A 15,083-nucleotide genomic window follows, 5' to 3' on the forward strand; every position below is an offset into this window, starting at 1 on the left:
CAAGAATAGGAAGTAATAATTTTATGTCTAGGGCGGAGGATGCAGCTCAGTGGTAGAGCATTTGCCTAACATGCATGAGTTTATGTGCTCAATCCCCAGTACTTCAAAGGAAAAAAAAAATGTCTAATATTCTCTGAAATATCAAGTATATAAAGCAAAGTTTCTGCTACCAATATGTGTTTGCAGTCTTACTTTTGAATAAAGACTGGCATGAGAGGAAAGAGGAACACAATAGGAGACTGAACAGCAAATACAGTAAAACTGGTTTGCTAACTTCATAACTATTGAAATAGACTTAATTTGGGACACCAACCTCTGAAATTAAGAGCTTACTCAGGCTGAAGGTGGAAACTGAAGGGCTGCAACTCCCCACCCTGATGGGCTCAGGGAAACTGAGTAGAGATTGCCTTCCTTCCCTCTAACAGAGCCCAAACTAAATCTGCCTACGTGTATTTCCAGCCTTTTGTCCCATTTTGCTGAGGCGGGCCTCGAACTTGCAATCCCCCTGCCTAGCCTTGGAGCCACTGTACCAGGCTAATCAATAACTTTTGCCTTTCTCTCTATCTCTAGGCTAATGTTTGTTATGGCTGAACTCAACATTTCAGTCAACACCATCCTAACTTTAAAAAATAACCCATGCTGTACATATGAAAGTATGTACTCTAACATACTGTTTTAATTTATTTTAGTTGTTGTTTGTTTCAGTATCTTAATTTAAAATTTTATTTAAGCAACTCATAATTCTTAGGATTTAAAAATATTAATGGTAATATTTCTTCACAAAGTTCTAACTTTTAAAAAATAAATGATTTTGTAGCTAGGCATGGTGGTACATGCCTATAAACCCAGCAATTTAGGAGGCTGAGGCAGAAGGGTCCCAAGTTAAAGGCATTCATAGCTCAATCTTCATAGAGTGCTATGAGACCCCAAGGAGGATCTAATCCAGAGTCTGGGATTTCAGAGATAACTTTCTGGAAGAGCCAGTTCTTCAACTAAGTTTTATTTTTTGCATAGGGATTGAACCCAGAGGCTTTTTATCAATGAGCTACATTGCATAGTTGTTGTTCTTTTTTCTTTAAACAGGTTCTTGCTAAGTTGCTGAGGCTGGTATCAAACTGAGATCCTCATATCTAAGCTTCCCAAATCACTGGGATTACAAGCATGTGCCACCACACCTGGTCAGTTCTTCAAAATAAAGGATGATTGAGTAGGAGTTCATGGGCAAAAGAAATGCAGATAGTGGGCTGGGGATGTGTCTCAGTGGTAGAGTGCTTGCTTAGCAGGTGCAAGCCCCTGGGTTCAATCCCAGCACTGCAAAAAAAAAAAAAAAAAAAAAAAAAAAAAAAAAAAAAAAAGAAATTAAGATAATGGGAGAGAGAAGATCTTGTGTACAGATAGAAGAAATAGCATAGGAGTAATAAATGTAATAATGATAGCTCATACTTATTGAATATTTCTGAGGTGACTTAATTTAGTAAATCCACATTCTAATTCTAAGGCACAACTATTCCCATTTCATAGATGAGCAAACTGTAACAAAGAAAAACTGCTTTACCCAAGGCCATACACCTTGTTAAGTGATACAGTTGGGACTTGGCAGACTGGCACCACGCTCTACTGCTAATCTATGCAAAAGTATGAAAGCAACTGAGAATCCAGTGCTCCTACAAATACTTTACTAGCACTGGAAGATTGTAAATATTCTTAAATATTGAAGAGAAGGAGGTAGAGACCTATCTAAGGAGCCTTGTATGGCTGACACAGGTGTTTGGATTTTTAACCTGTGGCTAATCAGAGCCATCAAATAAAGGAACAGCAAGATTACATTGCCTATGATAAAGATTTTAATGATGGGGCTGGGGATGTGGCTCAAGCGGTAGCGCACTCGCCTTGCATGCTTGCAGCCCCGGTCCAATCCTCAGCACCACATACAAACAAACATGTTGTGTCTGCCGAAAAACTAAAAAAAAAAAAAAAAAAAGATTTTAACGAAATCAAAATGGAGAAAAATGACCCTAGAACCCTGTAATGAAAATTTGAACCAAAGCAATAAAAGTGGAAAAGGAAAGGCGGGACAAGTTAGTTAGAGATGATTAGGATGCTAAATTCACAGAATTTGTAACCTAGATGAGGAAATTAGTGATAAGGAAAAAATGAAAGCAAATTATAGCCAAGGCAGAAAACAGATTTTTGAAGAGGGCAGGGATGGTATAAAAGATTCATTTTAGGGCTGGGGTTGTGGCTCAGTGGTAGAGCTCTCGTCTAGCACGTGTAAGGAACTGGGTTCAATCCTTAGCACCACAGAATAATAAAATAAAGGTACTATGTCCAACTACAACTAATATATATGTGTGTGTGTGTGTGTGTGTGTATAAAATATATGTATATATATAAACATTATTTTTAAAATATTCATTTTAGAGAAATTTGAGATGCTTACGGGATAACAATACACTGAATTTGTTATGGTACTGGTCAAAGAACTTTGCTTGTACCGATCCACTAAATTGTCAAGGCAATTATATGAGACTTAACTATTAATTTCTTTTTACATGAGGCAACTAAGAAAACTTGCCCAGGGTCAGGCAGGTATTAAGCAGATAAACTGGGATTTGAATGCAGATAACCTGAATCAGTGTTCTGCCCTGAATAGAGCCATTATCAATTATATAAATGAATATGGCATTTAAGAAGAATGGTTTAGAATAAAGATAAGAATTTGGAAGTTATCAATATATAAAGATGGCAGACAAAGCCACAAATATCCACTTAGTTATAAAATCTGCTTATTTCTTAAGTGTGGGCCTTCAATCATTTAGGTGGGAATACTTTGAGTATGTTTAATAAAAGTGCAGATTGCTGGGCCTCATCCAGATTGACAGAAACAGAATCTCTAGGAGTAAGGTCCAGAAATATAGAGTTTTAATTAACTACTCAAATCAGTTTTATGCAAATGAAAGTCTGAAGATCAACAATGAGGAATCAGCAAAGATATGTATAATATGACAGTGAGTTTATTACAAGGATAAACAATAAGAGTAAACAAATTCTGAAAAGAGATAGTAAGTTAGAGTATAGGCAAGTCTTTGATTTTTTGGTTTTCAAAAACATAATTTCAGCCTACTAATTGGGAACAAATTCTTAAAACACACACATAATACAGCACTAATTTCTAGAATATATAAAGAACTCAAAAATCCTTAACACCAAAAAAACAAATAACCCAATCAATAAATGGGCCAAGGAACTGAACAGACACTTCTAGGAAGATATACAATCAATCAACAAATACATTAAAAAAATGTTCAACATCTTTAGCAATTAGAGAAATGCAAATCAAAACTACTCTCACCAGTCAGAATGGCAGCTATTAAGAATACAAACAACAATAAGTGTTGGGGTGAAGATGTGGGGAAAAAGGTACACTCATACACTGCTGGTAGAACTGCAAATTGGTGCAGCCAATATGGAAAGCAGTATGGAGATTCCTTGGACAACTGGGAGGAACCACCATTTGACCCAGCTATCTCTCTCCTCGCTCTATACACAAAGAACTTAAAAATAGCATACTACAGGGACACAGCCACATCAATGTTTATACCAGCACAATTCATAGTAGCTAAACTGTGGAATCAACCTAGATGCCCTTCAATAGATGAATGGATAAAAAGATGTGACATATATACACAATGGAATATTACTCAGCAATAAAAGAGAATAAAATCATGGCATTTGCAGGTAAATGGATGGCACTGGAGAATATAATGCTAAATTAGCCAATCCCCAAAACCCAACTGCCAAATGTTTTCTCTGATGTAAGGAGGCTGATTCATAGTAGGGTAGGGAGGGGGAGCATAGGAAGAACAGAGGAACTCTAGATAGGGCAGAGGAATGGGAGGGAAAGGGAGGGGGCCATGGGGTTAGAAATGATGGTGGAATGTGATGTACATTATTATCCAAAGTACATGTATGAAGACATGAATTGGTGTGAATATACTTTATATACAACCACAGATATGAAAAATTGTGCTCTATATGTGTAATAAGAATTATAATGCATTCTGCTGTCACATATAAATAAAAACATTAATAAAAAAAGTATAAATGCTAATGTAAATAACTTGAAGTTTAATGATATTTGCATATGAAAAGTAAAAATGTGAGATCAGGTCCAATTAATTATTTTAAATTTTACACAGAATTCTAAATGTTGTCAAAATTTAAGACACATTTTATTTTTTGTTTCTGTGGCTATGTTTGATCTTCACGTCTACTAATACTAAGCAACTAAAAGGACATGTTTCTTTGGAAAAAAAAAAAAGAATATAAACAACAATAAGTGTTAGTGAGGAGGTGGGGGAAAAGGCACATTGCTTGTGGGACTGCAAATTGGTGTAGCCAAAATGGAAAGCAGTATGGAGAATCCTTGGAAAACTGGGAATGGAACCACCATTTGACCCAGCTCTCTCTCTCCTCGCTCTATACACAAAGGACTTAAAAACAGCATACCACAGGGACACAGCCACATCAATGTTTATACCAGCACAATTCACAGTAGCTAAACTGTGGAACCAACCTAGATGCCCTTCAGTAGATGAATGGATAAAGAAAATGTGGTGTGTATATATGTACAATGGAATATTATTCAGCATTTAAAAGAGAATAAAATCATGGCATTTGCAGGTAAATGGAGAATATAATGCTAAGTGAAATTAGCCAATCCCAAAAAACCAAATGCCGAATGATTTCTCTGATTTAAGGATGATGATTCATAATATGTGTGTGTGTGGGGGGGGATTAAATGAACTTTAAATAGGGGGGAAAGTGTTGAGAGCCACAGGCGAAGGGGCCCCAGCAAACTTCCAGCTGCCAGCTGATGATTGGCTCACAGCGGCCCCAGCAAACTTCTAGCTGCCAACTGATTGGCTCCTCCGCGGTGATGCTCATTGGGCTGTTTCCCCGCCCTTTCAGACCACAGAGCTGCTCATTGGGGGACTTTTTTGACTCTGCCCACGCGACCCAGCCAATCGGCCTCAAGAGCAGGAGGAATGGGGGAGGTTGAGAGGCTTGTGGGAAGCCAGTGGTGGCAGTTGGGCTCTGAAGGTTTTTCCTGAGGAGCTGTGTGGTTTGGTGTGTGGTTCTAAAAATAAAGTTCGTTTCTTTTGACAAGTGGCTCCTGAATTGTGCCCAGCCAGACTGCGGCATTTGGTGGGCCCCACGGGAACGAATGAGGGTAAGTGATAAGGTAAACTGCTCGCCCCTGAGGGCAGGGTGAGAGGATGGGTAGCCATTTTAAGATTCCTCTTTTGTTTTGCTTCACTTTTGTTTTAAGTTGCCTGCCCCTGGAGATGAGTAAGACGGAAGAAAAACCGCTCACATCTGAGGAAAAACTATTTGCGTCTGAGGAACAGATAGGGAGAAAGGACGGATGGACATTTCGGGAGGATAGAAAGGCTATAATGATTTTTTGTTGTTCCATTTTTGTTTCATTCTGTCTTGGTTTTGTTTGGCGTCATCTTGTTGGGTTGTATTATAGTAGAAATGTGGGATCAGAAATTAGTAAAAAAACAAACCAAAAGAGTGTTAAGTAAATTGTTAGAGGAAGGAGGCATCTCAGTAAAATCAAGAACAGTCAGGGCATACGTTGATACAATACAAAAATGCAGCCCATGGCTTTTTAAGGAGGAGTTGTTAAATATATCACAATGGAACCATCATGGTGAAGACTTAAAAAGAATAGAAAAGAAAAGCCCAGGGACTCTGCCAGTTGGCACATTGCCATTGTGGACGTTCGTATCTTGTTTGCTTAGTCCAAAGCCTTCAGTTCAGACAATGGTAGAGGAAGGAGAAGACATATTGATTCAAGTAAAAGAGAAGGTCTCTCAAGTTAGTCAGACAGAAGAAAAGATTCAAGTAAAAGAGAAGGTCTCTCGAGCTAGTCAGACAGAGGAAAAGATTCAAGTAAAAGAGAAGGTCTCTCGAACTAGTCAGACAGAGGAAAAAACTTTAGAGCAGAAAAAGCCATCAGGGGAAAAGTTACAACAGGAGACTGTTACTAACACCTTTCTATCACCAGAGGGTATAAGTGTCCAACCAACAGCGCCACCTCCATATGCTGGGAGGCTCCCAACCCCTGCAGTTGATAGTTGGGATCCTGAGACAGGATCTCAAATATTAACATGCCCTGTATTTGAGCAGGCAGGAGGACAGTGAATTCACCATGCTTTAAATTTCAAAAGAGTGAAGCAGGTAAAAGAGGCTATAACAACCTATGGTCCTCAAGCACCGTTCACTGTAAGCATGGTCGAATCCATTACCAACTTGAACATGACGCCAGCAGATTGGGCTAATATGTGTAAAGCTGTGCTAAATGGAGGACAATACCTGTTATGGAAGGTTGCCAATGAGGAATTTTGCAAGGAGTCGGCTAGGCGAAATGCAGCAGCTGGTTATCCTCAGAGAAATCTAGATATGTTGTTAGGAAAGGGACCTTATGAGGATCAGCAGCAACAAATTGCATATGATCCTGGCATACACATACAAATTGCTGTAGATGCGGTTAGGGCATGGAAGACTTTACAAGGACATGGAGGTTTACAAGGTCAATTATCTAAGGTTATACAAGGAGCTAATGAACCTTATGCTGAATTTGTAGACAGGCTTATTCAAACAGCTACCAGAGTTTTTGGGAATACAGAACAAGCAATGCCATTAATAAAACAACTGGCTTATGAGCAAGCGAATCGTTGGTGCAGAGAAGTCATTAGACTATGGAAACATGAAGATTTAAACACATATATTAAATTATGTAGAGACATTAATGAACAAGGGCAAGTCGCGGCAGCTGCAGTACAACAGGTTTTAGACGCCAGAGACATTAATGAACAAGGGCAAATCGTGGCAGCTGCAGTAAAACAGGCTTTAGATGCCAGGCCAAGAACATGCTACAATTGTGAACAAACAGGACATTTTAAAAGGAATTGCCCCATAGGAGGAGGGTTTAACAAAACTAGGTATCAAAGGAGTAGAATACCAGGTATTTGCCCACGATGCCGTAGAGGGAGACATTGGGCTAATGAATGCCGTTCTCAAACCACCATAGAGGGTACTCCATTATCAAAAAATGAACAAGGACCAGGTGTTTATCCACGATATCGTGGAGAAAGGCATCGGGCTCCATTGCCAAAAAATGGACAGGGGGGCCCAATGCTCCGGGGCCCAAAACCACAAATATACGGAGCACTGGAGGAACCCAGCAATCCCACCAGGGTAGTGCCCAGGACACATTGTCAATTAGATCCCTCATCAGACAAACCAGAGGGAGCGCAGGGTTGGACATCTGCGCCTCCGCCAGAGCAGTACTAACTCCAGAGATGGGAGTTCAAATCATTCCCACAGGGGTAAAAGGACCTCTTCCCAAAGGAACAGTAGGCTTATTACTGGGACGCAGTTCTTCTACTCTAAAAGGACTTATGATAAGTCCTGGGGTAATTGATCCCGATTATGAAGGTGAAATAAAAATTATAGCCAGTTCTCCAAAGGGTATATCAGTAATTTCACCAGGAGATAGAATAGCACAGTTACTAATAATACCCAGCCTACATGATAAATTTTCCAGTCATACTGTAGAAAGAGGTTCCAAGGGATTAGGCTCCACACGTGTAGATTGGGCTATGCTTTTTTTAAATTTAGATTCTTGCCCAATGCTAAAACTAAATATTCAAGGACATGAATTTAATGGGCTAATGGATATAGGTGCAGACCTTAGCATCATCTCTCGTCAAGAATGGCCAAAACATTGGCCATTACAACAAGCCACTCAAACGCTTCGAGGCCTAGGAGTGGCGACTAATCCTCATAGAAGTGCAATGGTATTAGATTGGAAGGATCCTGAAGGATTTGAAGGAACTATACAACCATATGTATTGGATCATCTTCCCGTAAATTTATGGGGACGAGATATCCTAGATCAATTAGGTTTGACATTAACAAATAACATCAATCAAAATGCACCCACTATTATGGCTAGACAAGGTTTTAGGAAAGGAAAAAGATTAGAAAAACAAGAACAAGGTACAGCAGCACCAATAAATAGATCAAGGAATAGACAGACATGGGTTGGATTTTCAGAAAGGGCCACTGAGACAATAAAAATTACTTGGAAATCAGAAAGACCAGTATGGGTTCCTCAGTGGCCCCTGACTAAAGAAAAGATACAAGCAGCCCATGACCTGGTCAAACAACAATTAGCGGAAGGACATATACAACCTTCTGTATCTCCCCATAATATTCCCATTTTTGTCATCAAAAAGAAATCTGGTAAATGGAGATTATTGCAAGATTTAAGAGCCATTAATAATGAGATGGTTATTATGGGACCTGCTCAATCAGGGATTCCTCAATTGTCTGCTTTGCCAAAAACCTGGTATGTTTTAGTTATAGATATTAAAGATTGTTTTTTTTCAATTCCAATTCATCCTGAGGATAGTTCACGTTTTGCATTTATTATCCCTGCACTGAATCATGAAGGTCCTGATCAGAGATATGAATGGAAAGTACTCCCTCAAGGGATGGCTAACAGCCCAACTATGTGTCAAATTTATGTTAACAAAGTAATCCAGCCACTTAGAAATCAAAATCCTGAACTACAAATATTTCACTATATGGATGATGTATTATTAGCACACAAAGATAAAAACACATTGCTAGAATGTTATGCCACACTTACAAACTTATTAAAAAATTATAATCTAGAGATAGCAATAGATACAGTACAATTAAATTTTCCAATTAATTATTTAGGAGTTCTATTATCCTCAACCATGGTCCGTCCACCAAAAATTCAAATACGAGTAGATCAACTCAAATCACTTAACGACTTTCAAAAGTTATTAGGAGACATAAATTGGATAAGGCATTATCCAGGTATACCAACAGGAGAGTTGGGACCTTTATTTGATATCCTAAAAGGTCCATCAGATCCAAATTCACCCCGAATGTTAATGCCTGAAGCAAGAAAGGCATTAAAAATCATTGAAACATATATGGAAAATATGCATTTGGATAAAATTGATATAAGTTTGCCTTTATTATTTATTGTACTACCAACAAAAAATATTCCTACAGGAGTATTTTGGCAAGAAGGTCCATTATTATGGATACATTTATCTTATTCTCCTAACACTATTCTTACTAGGTATCCTGAGGCTGTAGGACAATTAATACTCAAAGGAATAAAAGCAGCAAAGGGAGTGTTTGGAATTTCTCCCAATAAAATTATTACTCCATATACTATGAATCAAATTGATGAGTTAGCTAATGAGTTAAATACTTGGGCAATAATCATGTGCAAATCTAATGTTTCATTTGATAACCACTTACCATCTAATCCTTTATTGTCTTTTTGGTCATTGCATCCTGTAATTTTTCCAAAAATGACAAGAAAAACACCTATCATGAATGCTCCAAATATATTCACTGATGGGTCAAATAATGGTACAGCAGCAATAGTTACACCTGATCAAACTTTTACATTTTTAGTACCCAAACAATCAGCTCAAAAGGTAGAGCTTAGGGCTGAGGATGTGGCTCAAGTGATAGCAGGCTCGCCTGGCACGCGTGCGGCCCGGGTTCGATCCTCAGCACCACATACAAAGATGTTGTGTCCGCTGAAAAGCTAAAAGATGAATATTAAAAAAATTCTCTCTCTCTCTTAAAAACAAAAAAAAGGTAGAGCTTAATGTAGTATTACAAGCTTTTGTGATGTTTAAAGATTCTGTATTTAATTTATTTTCCGACAGTCAGTATATAGTTAATGCTATAATATCCCTTGAAGATGCTGGTAGGATTTCCCCTTCCTCTACTGTTTTCTCTTTGCTTTCCACTATACAAAGTCTAATCTGGGACAGAAAAGATCCATTCTTTATAGGACATATCAGGGCACATACAGGATTGCCTGGAGCCCTTAGTTTGGGCAATGATTTAGCAGATAAAACTACACATGACATACATATTTTCTCTACACTAGAAGAAGCTACAAATTTTCATAAAAAGTTCCATGTCAATGCTAATACTTTACAAAAGCATTTTAAAATAACTAAGGAACAAGCTAGACAAATAATAAAACAATGTCATAATTGTGTGACCTTTTTATCACAAGTTAATCTTGGAGTCAATCCTAGAGGACTGATACCTAACCATATTTGGCAGATGGACGTCACACACTTGCCAGAATTTGGAAAATTAAAATATTTGCATGTCACAGTTGATACTTCTTCTGGATTTTTGATGGGCTCCCTTCATGCCGGAGAAAAAACTAAAGATATTATAGCTCACTGCTTACAAAATTTTGCCACTGTGGGCGTTCCAAAACAGTTAGATAATGCCCCGGTTATACTTCTACCTCTTTTAAACAATTTTGCTCATCATTTGGCATTACTCATATAACAGGAATCCCATACAATCCACAGGGACAAGGCATAGTTGAAAGAGCTAATCAAACTATTAAAATGTACTTATTAAAGCAAAAAGAAAGAATTGGGAAGGGGTATATATTCCCCAAAGAAACTTAAAATAACACTTTGTACTCTAAACTTTTTAAATTTGGATTTATCAGGACTTAGTGCTGCAGAAAGGCATGTGTCCAAAAAATGTACATAAGCCCAAGGTACTTTGGAAGGATATTCTAACAGGACAATGGAAAGGTCCTGACCCAGTAATTGTCTGGAGTCGGGGGTCTGTTTGTGTGTTTCCACAGGGAGAACAGCAGCCGATTTGGATTCCAGAGAGATTAACTAAGGTCCTGACCCAGTGATTGTCTGGAGTCGGAGGTCTGTTAGTGTGTTTCCACAGGGAGAACAGCAGCCGATCTGGATTCCAGAGAGATAAACTAAAGTGATTTCTACAGACCAAAAAGAAGATGATTTGGCTCAAATCCATAACAGCTGATATCCAAAACTCCAGTTTGGCTATCCTTACATCTGCGACAGAACCAGGATGCTTTTTTCAATATCTATTTTATTATTACCCTTTCCCACATCATGAAGTTCTATTTTGTTTTTTGAGCTCATACAGACCTAGGTTAATGTTTTGCTGATCAGTTCTATTTTTTGACTATAAGTTTTTAAACACTGCAATGGAGATTTCACCTGTAAAAAGTTATAAGGCCTTTACTATTATGTTATGTGTTGTACGTATTATATTATGTGTGCACACTTGTGTTTTATGTTGTATGTTTGTATGTACTGTATGTCCATATATCATATATGATGAGCGCTCATGAAAAAATGGATCCAAATATTTTTTTTTATTCACATGATTTAAATGGTTTAATTTAAATTGGGTAAACAGCTGTTGAGGATTGTTTTAATATGTGAACAAAAAAGGAGGTTAACAGATCTGTTTGTTTACTTTCACCTTTCCTTTTCATTATATTTAATAATTCTGTTCAAGATAATGTAAATTGTTAAGAAAATTGTTTTCTTTTAGTGCCTTCTGGAATGTTACATAATTTTTTCTTTAGCCATTATTGCCAGAATTCCTATCTTCATCCCAGTGCCGATGAAGACAAAGATAAAACCAATCTACAGCTTCTGCAATAGCCATCACTGAACTGCTTGCAGAACTTCCCTGGACTATGTATCACTTGTATGCATTGTGAACTCACTTGTATGCATTGTGAACTATCTGTTGGTGCAGCGACTTGTGGTAGTGTTGGGGTATTTTTGCTGATGGTGTCATCGGTGGTACAATTTTTCCAAAAGGAGCCGTCAATTGGCTTGGTGTATCTTCCTCCCTTCTGCTTGTCATGGTCGTTCAGCTAAAATTTGGGGGCCAACAGAGGTGAGGCAAAGAACCTCACCCCCCACCCCACCCCCACCCCCGCTGGTACAAAGACCTATCCACAGGTGTGACTGTATGCTGGACCGGTAGTCAATGACGGGTAAGATCCAATTGCAATGGTACCAACCTAAGACAGGAGGCTGACGCCTTGAGGTCAGCTCATCCGATGAATGGTAAGGACCATATGTACTATTGGACAACCTAAGGCAGGCACGGTCCCTAAGCCACACGCTTGTTGTTTAAACAGAGAGGGGGAGATGTTGAGAGCCACAGCCGATGAGGCCCCAGCAAACTTCCAGCTGCCAGCTGATGATTGGCTCACAGTGGCCCCAGCAAACTTCTAGCTGCCAACTGATTGGCTCCTCTGCAGTGATGCTCATTGGGCTGTTTCCCTGCCCTTTCAGACCAGGAGCTGCTCACTGGGGGACTTTTTTTGGCTCCGCCCACGCAACCCAGCCAATCGGCTGGAGGAGTGGGGGAGGTTGAGAGGCTTGTGGGAAGCGGGTGGTGGCAGTCGGGCTCTGAAGGTTTTTCCTGAGGAGCTGTGTGGTTTGGTGTGTGGTTCTAAAAATAAAGTTCGTTTCTTCTGACAAGTGGCTCCTGAATTGTGCCCAGCCAGACTGCGGCAGAAAAGGGGAGGGAAGGGATGGGGCACAGGGGTAAGAAAGTAGGTGGAATTCGATGGCCATTATTACCTAAGTATTCAATGGCCATTATTACCCTAAGTACATGTTTGAAGACACGAAGGATGTGACTACTTTGTGTTCAACAAGAGATATGAAAAATTGTGCTCTATATGTGTAATATGAATTGTAATACATTCTGTTGTCATACATAAAAATTAAAATTTAAAAAAATTTTAAAAACATAATTTCAGGGCTGGGGATGTGCCTCAGTAGTAGAGCACTTACTTGCCTAGCATGTGCAAAAGCCCCAGATTCAATCCCCAGCTCTGCAAACAACAACAGCAACAAATAAATACATAATACATAGATATTGGTTTGCTTTTTTTTTAAAAGAGAGAGAGAGAGAGGGGAGAGAGAGAGAGAGAGAGAGAGAGACAGAGAGAATTTTAATATTTATTTTTTAGTTTTTCGGCGGACACAACATCTTTGTTTGTATGTGGTGCTGAGGATCGAACCCGGGCTGCACGCATGCCAAGTGAGCGCGCTACCGCTTGAGCCACATCCCCAGCCCATATTGGTTCGCTTTTTAAAGTAAGAAATAATAAAACAGACTATATTGGTTTGCTTTTTAAAGTAAGAAATAATAAAACAGACTATTAAAAACTATAAAATTCTTCTCATCAGATTTAACCATTTTGATAATTTCTCTAAGAATAAAAAGTACCATTCGTTAAACAAAGGAAAAAAGAAAAACAAGAACAAGATCAGACCACTCATACTTTCCACATAAAAGCTTCTAAACTCCTACAACTTTGAGAAATAGACTGTAAAGACTTCCACAGGCCCTGGTAGCTATCCAGACACAACAGGGTAAAGAACAACTTTGTTCCTGCCAAGGATCACGATTTAAGACCCTACTCTGACACCTGGTATTCCTTCTTTAATTCACACATCACTAACAATTTTTTCATCATATCCACAGTTTCCTGCCTCTTTTTAAGGAAAATTAATCCCTTCTTAACAATCCCACAGTGAAAAGAAATAAAATTCCTGTAGCACTTTTATAATTTTCCAGAAAAGTGGTATATTCCTAATTCAAACATACATTTCTTATATTTTCCAAGGGTAATATAAAACACCGCCCAAATTATACATCATAGTTGCTCTGGGATCCTATAAAACTGAAAATTTCGTTGCCTAATAAGCATAACATTCAAATTAATTGCTAAAGGATTAAAATTGCTTTGAAGTAAAAATAAGTACCAAATGACCACTGCCAGGGAGTTCTTAATTCAAATATGTGGCTTACAAAAACCAGCTAGTTATACAATCACTGCTAACTTTTCCCTGCTTGTAATGGAATGGAGACCCTCAGAATCCCTATCAGAGGAAAGTCCTGTCTACAGCAATTTAAATAAGAATTCTAATTGGCTGGGTGCAGTGGAGCCCATAATCCCAGCACCTCGGGAGGCTGAGGCAGAGGATTTAACAATTTAAATTGTTCAAATTTAAACAATTTTAATAGTTCAAAACAATTTAGTGAGGCACTAAGCAACACAGAGAGACCCTGTTTCAGAATAAAATATAAAAAAGGTCTGGGGATGTGGCTCAGTGATTAAGCACTCATGGGTTCGATCCTGGGTACAAAAAAACATGTAATCAGCTTCCATTCATGCTACTTACTTCCTGCCAGAGTACCTCTTTCACACAGAAAGCTGTGTCCTCCCCAGGGTTGAATGTATACTTTTGTATCTATGTATATAAGTATAGGGATTTTCAAAGACTAGAAAGTGAATTAATGTTTCTGACATCCTTATATATGTTACAATTTTCTTTCTCACAGAAAGGAATACTGGTTTTATAGTGCTACTGCTTTCCTAACTACATGTAACAACATTGCTTCTATGTGGATCTGTGGAAAATCTATGCAGAGTGTCAACCTGTCAATGTCAACCTACTTAATAATTCTTAATATGAAATCTGTTAGTGTAATTTGTACACTATATAATATTTAAGAATTTTAAAATGGCCCATAATCCCATTATATGGAAACCTTTGTTAACATGTGAAAAAAAATAACACAATATATCTAAAAATAACAAAACAGCACAGATATACATAAAACAAAGAGTAAAAAATGTTCTATTTCTGGGGCTGGGATTGTGGCTCAGTGGTAGAGCACTCGCCTAGCACGTGCAAGGTGCTAGGTTTGGTCCTCAGCACCACATAAAAATAAACAAATAAAATAAAGGTATTGTGTCCAACTACAGCATATGTGTGTATGTGTGTGTGTGTGTGTGTGTGTTCTATTCCTGGGCTGCTAATTATGAATTACACCCACAGCTTTCCCCTCTCTGAAAATGACCATCATTGACAATTCACAAGAACATAAAATTATTTATATACCTAAGCAAAACAGCAATTATTTATATACCTAAGCACTTTTCTTTTGGTGACTCTTCTGTCATATATAATCAGAAGGCAATGCAGGAAAACTTTTTTCAGATTCTAGAATCATGGCAATATTTTCAATTAAGGCACCACTGATTGATTCCTTACCATTACATCTCTTGGGGCTACTGCTAACTCTCTTGGATAAAGGGTTGATGAACTAAT

At 38.3% G+C, this 15,083-nt stretch overlaps 1 protein-coding gene across 8 annotated transcripts in view; it reads right to left on the reverse strand.

Annotated features, from left to right (window-relative positions):
• Positions 1–15,083, reverse strand: part of Cep57l1 (centrosomal protein 57 like 1) — a 105,322-nt gene that overhangs the window by 64,556 nt on the left and 25,683 nt on the right. The window lies entirely within an intron of this gene.

This window comes from Marmota flaviventris, chromosome 6 (genome assembly GCF_047511675.1).
Source record: "Marmota flaviventris isolate mMarFla1 chromosome 6, mMarFla1.hap1, whole genome shotgun sequence".
Classification (NCBI taxonomy): Eukaryota; Metazoa; Chordata; class Mammalia; order Rodentia; family Sciuridae; genus Marmota; species Marmota flaviventris.